Below are 15,366 nucleotides of genomic sequence, written 5' to 3' on the forward strand. Positions count from 1 at the left end.
ACGACGATTCCGTTACCAGCAGCTCCAACTTCACAATATGCTCTGGACGCCATCAGCCGGGCCGCCCACGCACGCGAAACCGCTCGTGCTCGCCTTCTGACCTCCCAAGCAAACCAACGGCGTCGGTACGACCAACGACACCGCGATGTGCACTTTTCGCCCGGTTCGTTGGTTCTGCTGTGGTCTCCGACCAGGCACGTTGGCCTGTCTGACAAGCTGCTCTCTCGGTACACAGGGCCCTACAGAGTGCTTCGTGAGGTGACTCCCGTCACTTATGAAATCACTCCTGCTGCCTCGCCGTCTTCATCCACCCCTAGGGCCACCGACATCGTACACGTCGCACGCCTGAAGCAGTACCACTCGCCCAATGATCTTGACATCTAGATGCGCCGAGACGGCGCCTTTGCCGACGGGGGTTATGCTACCTGTAGGCTGCCACAAACCATAGTGCGAATGCGCGTGTGCGCCCGACGAGGAAGATGAGGCTCGCTGGCTGCTCGAGCTCGGAGCCAGACTGGCCAGTGCTGCAACCGCTCTTGCAAATATATTTTTCGAATATATTCGCAATACTTTGTCTCGTTACTCACGTAACAATATTTTACAAATACCAGTCTGGCTGGTTTGAAGCGCAGTGTGTCTGGAGGCTATGTTTATTCGTAAAACTGCATGTCGTAAATCAGACATGTTGCCACTGCATACGTTGCCAAGTTAACATGCCCCCCTCCCCTGTTTTTTTTTGGGGGGGGGGGAGAGGGCAAGGTGAATATTTATATACCCTTTTTGTCACTTGAGCTCCTGTCCCTTTTCTTGGTATGCTGGTCGAGCATTCCTCCGTCTGAGGCTTCCAGCAAGTCGCGTTTGACAGGTGGCTAGAAAACAGCAGCATAAAACTGCTTAAAGTCTGAAGCTATCATTTAAAACGTGTTTGTAGCTGATTGTGAAAGCTCTACTTCGAGTTAAAGAGGCTTATGACGAATTCTATTGAGGGAACAGGAGTAGAGGGGCCGGGCAGTGAGGGGTGGGGAGCAGAGCACTGACAGCAGGACCACTCACCCTGCCAATGGAATGCGGGGCACTCCCAGACGGCAGGTGAACGGGGTGATGAATGGGGAGACCATGTGGTCAAAACATCCCAAGCCCTGGCATAATCTCTGTGGGGCAGCAGCAAAATGCACATAAAACCTGTCTGCCACACGCTCTTTGTTATACTAATACCTAGTATGTTTGTGCAAAGACACTTTCGGCAGGCGCCTAGCTGTTATCCTAGCAACCCGTACAAAACAGCGGTGTCAAAGTGCACATAGCTGCTACCATATCCGCCACACTTGCTGGCTGAAGAAAAATTCAGAAACTGTGACATTCAAGGGCCACGTGACTCGTTGTACTGCGCCTATTCTGCTTTTCAGGCGAGAGCGCTACAAACTGCTCCTGGCTTCTCTCGGCGATGCAAAAGCACTCTCGCCCTACCAATGGATGACAGTGCTCCTCCACCTGTTCGACCACTGAAACACGCCGGCTCGGAAGAGAGCACTTTCAGCGTGCTTTTGAGTGCTCCTGCTCTCCCAATGGAATTCGCCATCAGAGGCTTAGAAGCGGTTTGTGTGCACAACGGATGCAAAGCTCTCCGAACAGGGTCTGATACACCTTGAAGAATCTGGGGAATAGACCCAATGGACGTCATCTTCACTCGTTACACCCGTTTCCCTCAGCATGCACGTCTCCATGCACTTCTTCTGGGTATCGTTATAATAAACGTCCTGCCGTCGTTCCAGTGCATCAACCACGTGTTCCCTTGCATACAACGTTCATTGTGTGTATTCGCTATGTCCAAGGCGTATCAGACCCTGTTCGGAAAGTTAAGTGCACTCTGGCCATACCAATAGTTTTTAAGCCCCGTCGTCAAGGTACACGAAACTGAAGAACCGCACACGTGCAGATGATCAATCCACACACCTACACACCTGCAGACAATGCCGGAATTGTGAAGAGACTTCGGCGAAATGGGCAGTAAATTATGAGGAAGGGTGCGAATGCAAACGTTAGTTTAGTCACCCATTCAATGCGTTTGTAGACGGAGCTTGTTGAACACAGCTGGGCAATAGGGAACTTTGTTATTAATAGTTCAGACGGAGTAAACTATGACAATCATGAATTCACCCAGCTTTTGGAATATCGAACAGATCCGGACATCTATGAAAGCGCCACATCTGCGATGGCGGACTACTGGTGCCACGAGACGGTAGTACGTCTTTATAAAAATTGAATTGAAGTTTATTTCGTCCTGAAATTCTTACAGGATCGGGAGCAGAGGCTAAAGGCTATATAGCCTGACATGGGGCCTCTGCTCCTAAATACAGTTCAGCACGCAGGCCGCTTAATCTGTCGCATTTGTTTTCAGAAATAAATATATAACACAAGTAACACACAGAAATAAATAAATAACTAGATGCGCCGCAGCGAAACGTTGCCGCAGAGGAGCCAGGCACAGCTATACTCCTCCTGTTTGGAAGTCATGCCTGTCGACTTGGAGCAGCAGTTGCCTTGGCCTTCCTACCGTAAATGTTTTTTCGTGCTGAAGACGACGGCGGTAAATATTACGGTGTTGTGCAGCATTTGCAGAAAGGAGTACTCTACTAGCAAGACGTGTTCGTCAAACCTGCGGAAACATCTAGAGGTAAGTTTCACCATTATAAATGTCGAGATTCCGGTTTTGTGCGTATGTTTCATTGTACGTAATCAATTATGCCGATCAAGTTGAAATTACTGTACTGAACCTAAACTTCCATTGTGCGCAGAAAAAACATCCAACTGCACTGAAGGAGTTCGACTCCAAGAAGAGAAAAGCCGAGCATGGTCCCACCGTGGCAGACAAAAGACACACGGGCAATAGCTCGACGCAGACCCTGGAGTCCTGTCTTGCAGCAACTAGTCGACCCAAGGCTCTATCCCAAAGTCGCTTAGACAGGTTAATTGTGAACTTCGTAGTCTCCGACATGCAGTGCTTTTCAGTCATTGAAAATTAACAGTTCCGGTGCTTGATTAACGCACTGCATCCATCGGCAACGGTGATGAACAGGAAGTCATTGGTCAATCAGATCGACATCCTCTGCAGGGAGCAAAAAGCGTCCCTCATCGCCACCTTGGAGAAGGCATCGACGGTCTGCTGCACAGCTGACTGCTGGACAGCCTCAAACAGGTGAGGCTCTTAGTGTAGGCTATAAACAGCACACTGCACGTTTGCTTTTCACAAGGTCCTAATTTGCGAGGTTCCCTCGATCTCATAAAACAACGTAAGATTTGTTCAGAGATTTTGTCCCCCCGTGGATATGGGTGCATTACATGTCACAGGTTGCCGCGAAACGTACTTGCGAAATATTTGCAGAACTGTGTCGCTTCGTGAAATTCGCAAAATGTAGAGCCCAGGAAAACAGTCATTTATGATATGTTTTGTAAGCCAAATAAGCAAATTCTGTAAGTACAATTAAAAGTTTTAAGCAGGCGAGTAAGCATAGTATGCATCTTGTGTGGCACAAGGTTTTGTGGTAAACAAAAAAAAAGAAAAAAGAAGACATATGAATTCGAGTAAATCAAGGCTCAAGAAGCGGATCTAGCTTAAACGCTCATTATGGAAAGCATTGCTGACCTTCCTATCTAGTCAAGGTGGATTCTAAATTATATGAGAATGGTTTGTAAACATGCAAAACAGCGCCAGCAACGCAATGCAGCTAGGATATTTGCATCCGCGTAATTGGTGTGGTAGTTGCAAACTTGTGGAGGTCCCTTCCTCCATTCTAATGACCAGACTGATATCGCTAGTTTTAAAATTGACCATTCTCTTTTTCTTCTTCGATTTCCATAGAAGCTTCCTGGGTGTGACGGTTCACTACATAGATGAAGAGTCTTTGGAAAGAAGATCCGCAGCGATTGTGTGCCAGAGGCTCTCAGGTCATCAGACCTACGACGTAATCACGACAGCGCTCCACGCAGTATTTGTGTAGTACAAAATTCCGGGAAGATATGTGTCGTCATCACGGACAATGGTTCGAACTTTGCGAAAGCCTCCAGGTAGATTAAAGGCTGCTTCCATTGTAATCTCATAGTGTACACCGAGGTTGCCTATTTTTATTATCTTATCCTTCCCAAAAAGAAAGTAAGTTAAGCTGCAATTTGACTTCAGCTGCGTTCTTTTTTTATGATCGCAATTAATTAATGAGCCTGGCATGCAGCCACCGCTGATCTCACTGACTATGGAGAGTGAGGCGCATGCACTCAACTGTTGCATACTAAGGCACATCTTGTAACCCTAGAATTTATGACAAACTTCTGCATATCCTTCGCAAATCTAAATAGTCATGTGGTTATTTCGTAGAGTCAGGAATTAAAACACAAATACGTTCTACAGAGATATTGTACAAAGCCCTGAGACTAGAAAAGACGAGAGGCAAATGCAATGCACACACAATAGAAACTTTACGCTTTGTGTCGTCTCTCGTATTTCTAAAAGACCTGGATTTCTGTTTTAATAAGATATTTGCAATTTTCTAAAGCCCATTATTGTGCTATAATACATAATAGGACTACTGATCATCGGTGCCATGCAATATATTTTTTTTTTCTGTTAGAAGCGTACCACAGATGTAAACCGCCCCCAAAACGTGCTGAGTACGAAACTGCCGAGGAAGCTATATTCCGGCTTTGTCTGAGAACGTGACCTCCAAATAGATGTTCCGGCCTGTAGTATAGCCCTTGCGAGCTACACAGCTACCAGTTATTTAAGAAGCGCCACGTGCTAACAGAGCAGAAATTCGCAATTGCAGTAGAGCCTACGCTCCGCAAACTATTGGGTGCATTTATACGTCTGCTTGGGCATAGTCATCGCATTTATCTTTATTTGTTAATGGATATTTATTATCCCTTCACTTTTTTTCTTGCTTTTTCAAACAGTTTTATTGTTAAGGGAGTGCTCTGTCCTGTCCCGTATTTTTTCGTCCAGCTGTTGGCACTTTTACTTCATACTGCTTAACAAATTAGTCAATCAAATTATATGGATGCTGTATAAAAATGTTGAACCTCCACCAGCTCATTTCCGCGCTAACTTGTTGGAAATTTCCATTTTTCGGGACACAGGGTTTTTGGAGAAGCTGAACGGGACCAATATTTTGTGGCAAATAACATCACGGAGGTACTGGACAGTGGCTCGAACAAAGATTTCTCTCAAGATATCCACTTGCCACGGCACAGAAGGTGTGCCGCGCACACCCTAAACCTCGTCGCTTCGGTGGATGCCAAAAATGCCTGCAACAACGGGACCTACCGCGAAATGGCGAGGACCGTTTTCTCAAAACTGAAGACTCTTTGTAGGAAACAAAGCCAGTCTGTGCAGGCAGACGAAGCAACAAAGGCTGCCTTGGGAAGGCATCCCCCTGTGCCGAATGCAACGCGATGGAATTCGCTGTTCAACGCCATGAAGTACATAGATGAAGTACCGAAAGGGAGAATGGACGCAACGTTCGACGCACTCTCGTTGCCACGATTGCAGCATGAGGAATCTATGTTCATTGATGAATACTGCACGGTATGTTTCGACTATTTGTTTAATATAATGCAGTGCATTGACTAATCTTTTATTTTTCCAGGCGATGTACACTGTGGCAAAGGCGCTGGATATACTACAAGGGGAACAATATATGTACATAAGCGTCCTGCAGCCAACACTTCAATCTCTACTGCGGTATCAGCGATCCCTCCCGCCGCTTAACTACTGCACAACCCTTGCTAGCAGTCTTCAGGATGCAGTCAAGAAATGGCGAGAGAAATTTCCGGTGCCTATCTCCTTGCTGTCCTATCTCATCGCGTGCTCTCGCAGGGGTGCATGTGCATTCGTACCACGGATTGTCCGTGGTAGGAATGAAAGTGAAATGTTTTCAACAGGGCCATACATTGTTTCTGCAACCTTTTTCAATACAGGTTTTCAGGAGTTTTGGAAGATGCCGATCTGGCCCTGGCAGCAGCGGTACATCCAAAGTTCAAGCTTTCCTGGATGACTGTAGTACGGAAAGCAGCAACGTTACGACTTCTTGAGGAAGAGTGACATGCTCTAGAAGAAATTTTCAATGAAAATGCAGCCGCCAGCGAAGGAACCGACGAAAACGACGTGTTTTTTCAGTGGCCTCAATCCTCCCTTTCATGCTCCGAGGTGCAACAATGGCTCAGCAATCCCGGAACTGACATCAGCGAGCTGGCAAAGTACCCTAAGATTAAGAAGATTTCCATTCAGCGAAATACGGGGATTCCGTCCAGTGCACCGGCTGAACGACTATTCAGCAAAGGACGCGACATTTTGTCCATCAAGAGGGGAAAGCTCTCTGATGAAAACTTTGAAAAGCAACTCATTCTAAAGTGTAACGAATTTTGCAAGTAAACTTCCTTGTCACCAAATGTGCTTAAACAACAACAACGAACACAACAACAACAAAAAACTGATGTGACAAAGTGAGCCTTACAGAACGATTGATTATATTGGCCGACTTTTAGGTTTGTTTTTTTTTTCGTCTAGGGCTTCACAACATGCAACTTTCATTACCGGCATGCCTTCCTACGCCATTATTCATTCAAATTTATCATTTGTTTAGTAATCAATTACTTATTTTACACAGTAATGGGAAAATAAAGACGTTACTTTTTCACTGTAACAAGTTACTTTTACAAAATCGGTAACTGTAAGAGTTACTTTTTTGCCTTCAGTAACTGTAACTGTAACACTGTTACTTTTTACTGGTAACGTGCCCATGACTGACCAGACGTAGCTGGGCGTTCGATGCAGACGAGTGACCGGGCCCGAGTGTCGACGCTCTGAGATGCGGTCTACGAGCGGGAGCTGCGGGCTTCGCGTGGCCGATGACGTCGTCCGCCTCCAACACTTCGCTCCGGCAGACACCAGTTCCTCAATAGCTCTCAGAAGCCATCGCCAACCACTTTGAAGCGATTCCACATCGCTCGTCTCCGCATCGCCGCGCACTTTCGTCTTTCCGAAGGGTGAGCCTCCATCCGCCGAGACAATTGGAAGAACGTTTTGATTCTCAAAAAAAAAAAAAAAAGTTTTCTAATTAGCTACCTCTATTAGCTATGCTTTGTACGTGTGTGTGCTCGTTTTTCATGTTGTCATCAATGTTATTCGAAAACCTGCGGGCAGCCTCGTCGTTTGTTGGGACCGATCGCGTTCCCAACCACACATACTACAAGAACTACGAGGCTCTCACTACAAGTACTTCATACCTGTTTGCAGTAGGTGGATTTCTGCACACTAAGAAATAAGCTCGGCACGTAGGCAGGGCTTCTGGTAGGTACAGTGTACTAGAATAGTCTCTTCTGTGCACTTCCCTTTCTCCGTGCTTCTGGGTTTGTTGGACCACGACCTACTGTATTGTACTGACCTGCCCAGCGAGCGAAGCGCTAGCACGCCCTTTCTGGTACTGGCGCCTGCCGCTATGCGCTTTGTAGCGCTACAACTTACCCCATCCCCTGCTAACCTCAAAGAGAACGTTGAGGTTAGCAGGGGTCTGAGACAGGGATGTCCTTTGTCCCCACTGTTATTCATGCTGTACATGGTGAGTATGGAAAAAGCGCTAGAAGGTAGCAACATTGGTTTTAATCTGTCACACAAACAGGGCGGCATGATGATTGAGCAGAAGCTTCCAGGTTTATTTTATGCGGACGATATCGTCTTATTTGCGGACAGTCGAGATGATATACAGCAGCTGGCGAATATATGCGGAAGGGAAGGTGAAGCTCTTGGACTAGGATTCAGTGTAACGAAGTGTGGTTTGATGGTATTCAATGATCCCTGTGATCAGACGGTGTCCATACAAGGCCAAGAAATACCGAGGGTAAGTGAATACAAGTACCTTGGAGTATGGGTAAATGAGAGTGATAGATACATGGAGGTACAGGAAAAAGCCTCGGCAGCAAAAGGAAAGAGGAATGCGGCAATAATGAAGCACAGAGCGTTGTGGGGATACAATAGGTATGAGGTGCTTCGAGGTCTGTGGAAGGGTGTAATGGTTCCAGGGCTTACTTTTGGGAACTCAGTGGTGTGCATGAGGGCAGAGGTGCAATCGGGAATGGATGTAAATCAAAGGACTGTGGGACGCCTCGCGTTGGGTGCTCACGGGAAGACGACAAACGAGGCTGTAAAGGGCGATATGGGGTGGGCAGGTTTTGAGGCGAGGGAAGCGCAGAGCAAAATAAGGTTCGAAGAAAGGCTAAGAAATATGAAGGAGAGTAGATGGGCAGAGAAGGTGTTCCGTTATTTGTATAGGAAGAGCGTGGACACACAGTGGAGAAAAAGAACTAGAAGACTCACTAGTAAATATACGGCTGGTATTGTGAGCCATATGTCAACAAAGAGCGTTAAGGGAAAAGTCAGGGAGGCGGAGAGGATTTACTGGATGGCAGCTATGGAGAAAAAAACCGGCTTTGAGTAACTACCGAAAGGGCAAAAATGAAATAAGGAGGGAGGCATTTTACGATAATTCAAGGGGAAGCGCTTTACTGTTTGAAGCGAGATCGGGTTGCCTTAGAACGCGTAGTTATAAAGCAAGATTCAGTAAAGAAGAAGAACAATGCACATGCTGCGGGAAAGAGAAGGAAACGGCGGAGCATGTTCTGATTGAATGTGGAGATATCCACCCAGGTGTACGTTTGGGCACGAGCCTACAGGAAGCCTTGGGTTTTAGGGACACCATTGGAAAGCTGAACACACCCGCGATTGAAATAAGTAAGAGAAGGTTAGAGTATTGGTGGCAGAAAATTAGAGAGAAAGGACAAAAATAAATATTGGAAAAATAAAATATGGACAGTGTGCCGTAAATGGCAGAGAACTTAAGCTGAAAATTTACCTTTTTTCCATTAAGATAGAATTTATCGAAGTAGAGGCATTAGGCCAACATAAAAAAAAAAGGAAAAAAGGTTTTTTTTTTTTTTTTTTTGTCGAGCTTGGTGGCATACTTGTCACCACCCCGTTATAAAGGGGACGCTCATAGCATCCATCCATTCCATCCATCCTAAGGTGCCTAGATAAAAAAGTTTTAAGGTGGCGACACTCATTGTTCTTTGCGCCGTTCTCCTCACAATCGCGCCTACTTCTTTTCTTCATCATCTGCGTCTGTGATAGGTGAATTCGTTGCACGTGACGGTATTACTGGATGGTGGTAGGGTGGCTTGAAGGGGAGGTGTGATGACGGGGCGGCACGGAGGAAGGAAAAGGTGCCGGGCGGCAAAAGTTGGCTGTCGTTCGCGTGAATGCCGTAGAGCGGCGCTGTCGTCGGGGGCGCCGTCAGCGAACGTAGCCGTTCTCCGTAGGGAGAACGGTTCAGTGGAAATGCGTCACCAAACTATATAAAACTTTAGCTGACAATGCAGTTCCTTAGTCAGCGCACAGCTTGTATTGTGCTATCGTTATCATGCGGTTTTGAAATACGGGTACAGAGCAGTTTTGTTCCGGCCGAAAGCAAGCAGGCCTCTTGGAAAGCGATATTGAAGCACTACTACTGGGAGAGCGGGGCTTAGTTATGCTCCAGTGCGCTCCGATCATTTTATTCGTGCGCCTCATTACGTGCGAAAGCAGATAACTTGATTTAGGCCAACCAAATCAGGATTAAGCCATGGCATGTATGGTAATACAACGTTCGGTAGTCTTTTCAGGCTCAATTCATAAACCAAATAAATGCTACATGTTACTAGATAAACTTTACTGTGTACAACAGAATGCAGTTGATCATTTCCACTGCTTGTCTCACATCACGCAAGGCTTTATTCTTTTTACTTTTTTGTCATTCATTTCTTGGTTGAGGCCCCTCAAGAGAAAATGGATCCTGGTGAGGCTGAAAAACCTGACCACTGACCTTGTGAGCTCCTGACAGTGATCGACGCAACCAATTTGTGGCACATTTGTGCTCACTTTGCCAAGTATGCTCAAAGCAGCTTTGGAATGTAGGTTCGTTCTACTAAACTCGCGAGTTAGCCTGCTTTCAAGACATTCGATCAAATGATAGAGTGACACCGCCGGGTACAGAAGCCCACCCAAGTCCCATTCCTTGGAGGCATCTGCTGGTACTTCTCCTGAAACACTGTCCTTCGGCACAAGGCAGGCATCCCTGCATGCTGTACAATTAGTCGACAGGATGCGCTTCCTGGCCACGTATCCAGCAATGTAGTACACCAAGCGAGGGTCGCTTCTTTTTTCCACATAGTCTGCATGGTCCACAGCAACTTCAACAGCATCCATGGTGACTACATCATCGTGCTTTTCATTTTCCACCAGTGCCTCTTCCGCAGAAAGAAGGGAATCCAGAAGTCCCGGAGACAGGCTTCCACCTCTAGGGCTCTTCGCAAGGCTGTAAAAGCTCAAGCACCTGTAAGTGTCGAAATTATAGGAAGAAATTCAGTCAAAACAGTCAAATTTACAATCAAATATACAAAAGTATACCTGATGATAACGAAGAATTGAGCAGGGGTCGGGTGATCATTTGCACCGCTTGGCTGCCGCACTATCCCAAATGAGCGTTCAAGGCAGTCCTGGCTCAGATGCGACGTCATCAGGTACTTGTAGCCGACGGTTTCGGTCAAGTACTTCAGAAGGGCCTTTGTGGAATGAATCGTAACACGTAGACCTTCCGATGTACTTCTGCTGAGGAAGCCAACACCCTTTGCAAAGGCCTCCCATTTGTCCAGGAAGTCCAGCATTGCATCTAGTGCAGCTTCTTTCGCACTGTTTGGCCTATAACAGTAGAAAGTAGCACACGCAAATTCATGTGCCTGTGATAAAGAACCCAGGGGACAGCATCGTACATACCTTAGTGCCTCAGCTGGAAACCTTGACGTCATTGTTTCAATGAGCTTCATCATCATACAAACAAAGGTCCTCGTAGGCTCCAAGTTGGGATACAGATATTCAATCTTCTCCTTGTAGAAGTCCATGGCATGCAATACATAAACACTGAAGACGTAAAATGCCAAATTCACCCTCATCTTCTCAAACCCATTCGGGTATATATGGGACCGCGTCAGTTTTGGTGCGACTCTCAGGGCAACTGTGCTACTGTCAATCTTCCAGGTAGTTGCTACATGATCCCAGTGGACCTGCAACATAGTGGATAATTTTTACGTGAACTTGACGCCACCAGTGTAAAAAGATTATTTTCATTCATACCCGGCCTATATGCGTATTGAAGCCACATTTCATCATGGCGTTCCGCACGCACTTTGCGAGATGTGGAAAATCCGATAGAAAGTGCAGAAATCTGTCCTTGTCACACGGGTGCACCACCTTACACCGCACGCCTTTACAGCTTCCGTAAATGCCCATGTTGTGCCACATTGCACGATTCCAAGCTGCTCCATCACAGCAGATGTAATCGGTGTGAAGTCCAGCCTGCTCGCAAAGAATTGTGGCCTCCAAAATGATCTTGGTCAGCACTGCAGCCTTCACATTCCCTTTCGATGCAAACACACCTGTAGAAAGCATGACGAAAGTAACAATTAATAAAGAGAATGACAAAATTGATGAGTGCTAGTTACCTATAATCTGGGTCCATTTTCCAACAAATGGTTGAAACATTACTACAAGGCCATGGTCGGCCTTTGTGTGCTTGTCCTTCTTCTCAGTAAACTGCCATAAATCGACAAAGCCTTCGATGTCCATCGATGACTTCAGGTCAAGATGCGTGGAAAGCTTCATCTCGTCCACCACCAAGCCACCATGTCGTTGCATGTTGTCAAGTTCTTTCACCTTTTCCTTTATGCAGTCAAGGAGCTTGCGGTTGAAACCATGTGATGGTTTGAATGCCTGAAAGTGTAAAAGAGAACTTTAGTAGCTTATGCATTAAATTAAGACCGAAATGACACGAACCTTTATACATTTCTGCAGGCAAGCACGGCCAGGCAGTGTTAGGATTTGGTGGCACCTTAAGTGCTCGTATAAACGAGGACTCTTCATTCGAAGAATAATGCACTCAAGAAGCCATTCCTTACAGTATTTGAACCCACGGAGGGACCGTCGTTTGGCGGCTTGAAAGCAGGTTCGCACAGCATTCTGCTGTTTCTTGGGAAGCTCACAGATCTAGAAAAGGAAGAAATTCCATTTGGCAGAGTGTCGCGTATAGATAAGCAAGCAGAAAGAACAGGCAGTACCTTTTTTTCAAGGACAGATGCCTCTATTGCGGAATTTTTTTCTTTGAGCCTTTCGAGGTTGCTGCACAGGACCTGTACCTTCTTGCTTCTGCGTCTCAAAGTACGCACAGCATGTTGGAGTCTCTTTTTTAAAGTGTTCAGTACCGGCCGTCGTGCTTTATTCTTTAGTCGTAGACGGCGCATCAATGCAATTCTCCTGACTGTTTTGCAAGCAGAGCATTGTTGGAAAGAATGGGTGGATAGCTCTGAAAAAAAAAAACATTACACACCATTACAATTACTCGCTACCCTATAGTGCCCATAAAATGATTCTTTAACCCAATATAATTAATAGCACACCCAGTGAAACAGATCCATTGCAGGCATTGGCATACAGACTTCCCCCTGTCGATTTCGTCACATTAGACAGGTCCACCTGATGGAACTCTTGCATCCTGCCAACACCACAACAAACTGCAAGATTTGCTGTGTAGAAAAGAGCTTCCTGGGCCTCTTCCTCCGACCGAATGTCGCGTTGACAATGCAAGAAGCTCGAGAGGAAGATGCTGCACTTCACAGACATGTTCTCTTCCTGCAATTCGAACAAAGCAATTTTGCGAACAGGTCGAATATCGCTGGTCACATATTCGGCTGTTTGATAGGAAACTGCACGTTTGTTCCTGAATGTTTGCGTACACCAGTGTTCTGATGGGTGTCTCAAGTTAAAAATGAAGTGCTTGGCAAGTCCATCTGTAGTAGTTTCCTCCACATCCGCTGTTGTTGCATCTTCCCGCAAAGATGCTTCCGAGTCCGTGCACGCTTTCTTCGAAGGTACATAATTCTGTGAACTGCTAGCCACCATGGAATTGCTTCCTCGCCTCTTTCTTTCCTTTGGTAACGTTTTAGAAATGTACTTGGGCATGTTTGGAAACAGCGTCGGTACTGCATCGTCTCTTAGTAGCGGAACGTCGCGCGGTATTGAGACTTCAACGCCGTTTACAATGTGCCGGAACTCCCTTTGGATGAACCTGCCGAGAAACATAAAAGGTGGTATGAATGAGCGCTTCGAAGGACTGCCACCGTCAGAATGCAACACGTGCAGTAAGCAGCGATGCTACTTCTGTTGTAAAGCATTGCTTGTAGTTGTACTACTTGTTTTGAAAGCGGTATAACGTACGCCAGCATGCTATCTATTACACTTACCTTTCGTCAAAATGCTTTGCGCAAACAGCGGAATTCTCTTGAAGCGGTTTGTCAGCCCTAGGAATGGCGCGTGCCCACTTCAAAAACAGTTCTTGGCAAGTCGGAGCACGGAAAAGGGACACTTTTTCCGAACAAGATCTGTAGCCGGAATCGCACCCTGGCACGAAGCACCAACGCTGAGTTTTTTTCTTTGAGGTACACGGCATCTTTGCCAGCACACAGCACTCGTGAATCAACAGCACACGCCAACAGTTCGCAGCGAAATACACAACGACAAACCGCCGCCCAGGCCTATCTCCGCGGAAACGCTAGCGGCGCCTCAGACGGTAGCGCTATGTTGTGCCCTAGCGGCAATCACGCGAAAGAGGACCACCCTCTCCAATGGCTGGCTGCCGCGCTAAGCACACCTCCCCCCTTCTAGCCACCCTAATGGTGGTGATATTTATTATAAAGCAAAAGGTTCAAAACGAGTGCGCATGTGCATATGGTTCCAGTTGGATTCTTGCCGCGACGAAAGACGAGATCGTATCTACAGTGTACTAGAATAGAGGCAGTGTGCTCACTGCCCTATCCTTGCGGCGCTCCGCCGTAGCGCAATCTGTGTCGACTTCCACGATGCCCACCAGGGGCGCTGACGCTTGACGCACCTGCGCTGACGCGTGACAAGTCACCCCGGAAAAGAAGACACAAACCCAAAAGTTGGTGGGATGAGGAAGTTAAGAGAGCCATAGCAAAACGTCAGGAAGCCTCTAGGGAACACAGACACGCTAAGCAGCGGGGTGAACCGACAGATGATGTTGAAAGAAAATGGGCAACCTTTCTAAGCTGTAGAAGGGATGCATCCCTTCTGATCAATGAAAAGATTAGAAGGAAGGGAGCTCAGTGGCTGGCAGAAGTACATAAAAAAGATAGAAAGGCAGCTGCAAAATTTTGGAACCATCTAAACTCCCTAAGAAATGAGACGAGCCTAGAGCAGAGATTTATAACTACAGCCCAAGGTGCTAGGCTAGAAGACGAAGCTATTGAATATATAAGAACAAAAGTGACAGAAAAATTTCAACAAAGAGGTACTTTATGCACCACAATAGACGAGGACGAATCAAGTGGTGCAATGGCTCCATTTTCACAACAAGAGTGGGAAAGGGCTGAGAAAAGGGTTCCTAGTAGTACATCAACAGGCCCAGATGGCATTCCAATTAGGCTGATAAAGACATTAGGTCCGAAGTCTAAGCAGGCTTTGAGAGAGGCAGTGAGCACAATACTAATCGATGGTGAAGTTCCCGATGGATGGAAACTTAGCAGGATGAGCATGATCTATAAAGGAAAGGGGGACAAAGCTGACATAAACAACTACCGTCCTATAACAGTGACATCAGTGGTCTACAGGCTGGCGATGCAGATTATAAAGGAAAGACTGCAGGCGTGGATAGAGGATGAGGGGGTGCTGGGGGAACTGCAGAATGGGTTTCGGAAACACAGGAGGTTGGAAGACAATCTGTTCTCGCTGACGCAGTGCATCGAAATAGCAGAAAAGGAACACAGGCCCCTGTGGCTAGCATTTTTGAATATCAAGGGAGCGTACGATAGCGTGGTTCAAGAGGAATTGTGGGGAATACTGGACACACTAGGCGTGGAACATGTAGTCACTAATCTTTTAAAGGGTATCTATAAAGGTAACAAGGTAGTTATAAAGTGGGAAAAACAGGTATCCAAGCCTGCAGAGGTAAAACGGGGGCTTAGGCAGGGGTGCCCGCTGTCACCCTTATTATTCATGATGTACCTACAAGGATTAGAGGCCAAATTAGAGGGAAGAGGACTGGGCTTCAACCTCTCTTTCGTCAAACAAGGAAAACTCATTGAGCAGGCACTACCAGCATTGATGTACGCAGATGCTATAGTGCTAACGGCCGACAACAAGGAAGATTTGCAGAAATTTGTGGAAATCTGCGGTAATGAGGGAGATAGGTTAGATTTCAGATTCAGTAAGGAAAAATC

General features: G+C 46.5%; 1 protein-coding gene and 2 pseudogenes across 14 annotated transcripts in view; 2 read left to right on the plus strand and 1 right to left on the minus strand.

Moving 5' to 3' along the window:
- LOC119178669 (uncharacterized) overlaps positions 1-7,443 on the minus strand; it is a 146,373-nt gene extending 138,930 nt beyond the window's left edge. For 9 of the 14 annotated variants that reach the window (XR_005110746.2, XM_037429897.2, XM_037429899.2 and 6 more), the window contains exon 1: positions 7,276-7,432. The gene's annotated coding sequence lies outside the window, so the exon portion shown is untranslated. Of the gene's footprint in view, positions 1-6,797; positions 7,079-7,275 lie in introns of all 14 variants that reach the window. The other 5 variants (XM_037429905.2, XM_037429906.2, XM_075869604.1 and 2 more) reach the window with 4 other exon arrangements.
- Positions 2,231-3,200, plus strand: LOC142767645 (uncharacterized; annotated as a pseudogene).
- LOC119178672 (uncharacterized) lies at positions 5,321-6,432 on the plus strand (annotated as a pseudogene).
- Positions 7,444-15,366: the final 7,923 nt, after the last annotated feature.

This window comes from Rhipicephalus microplus, chromosome 1, assembly GCF_043290135.1.
Source record: "Rhipicephalus microplus isolate Deutch F79 chromosome 1, USDA_Rmic, whole genome shotgun sequence".
NCBI lineage: Eukaryota > Metazoa > Arthropoda > Arachnida > Ixodida > Ixodidae > Rhipicephalus > Rhipicephalus microplus.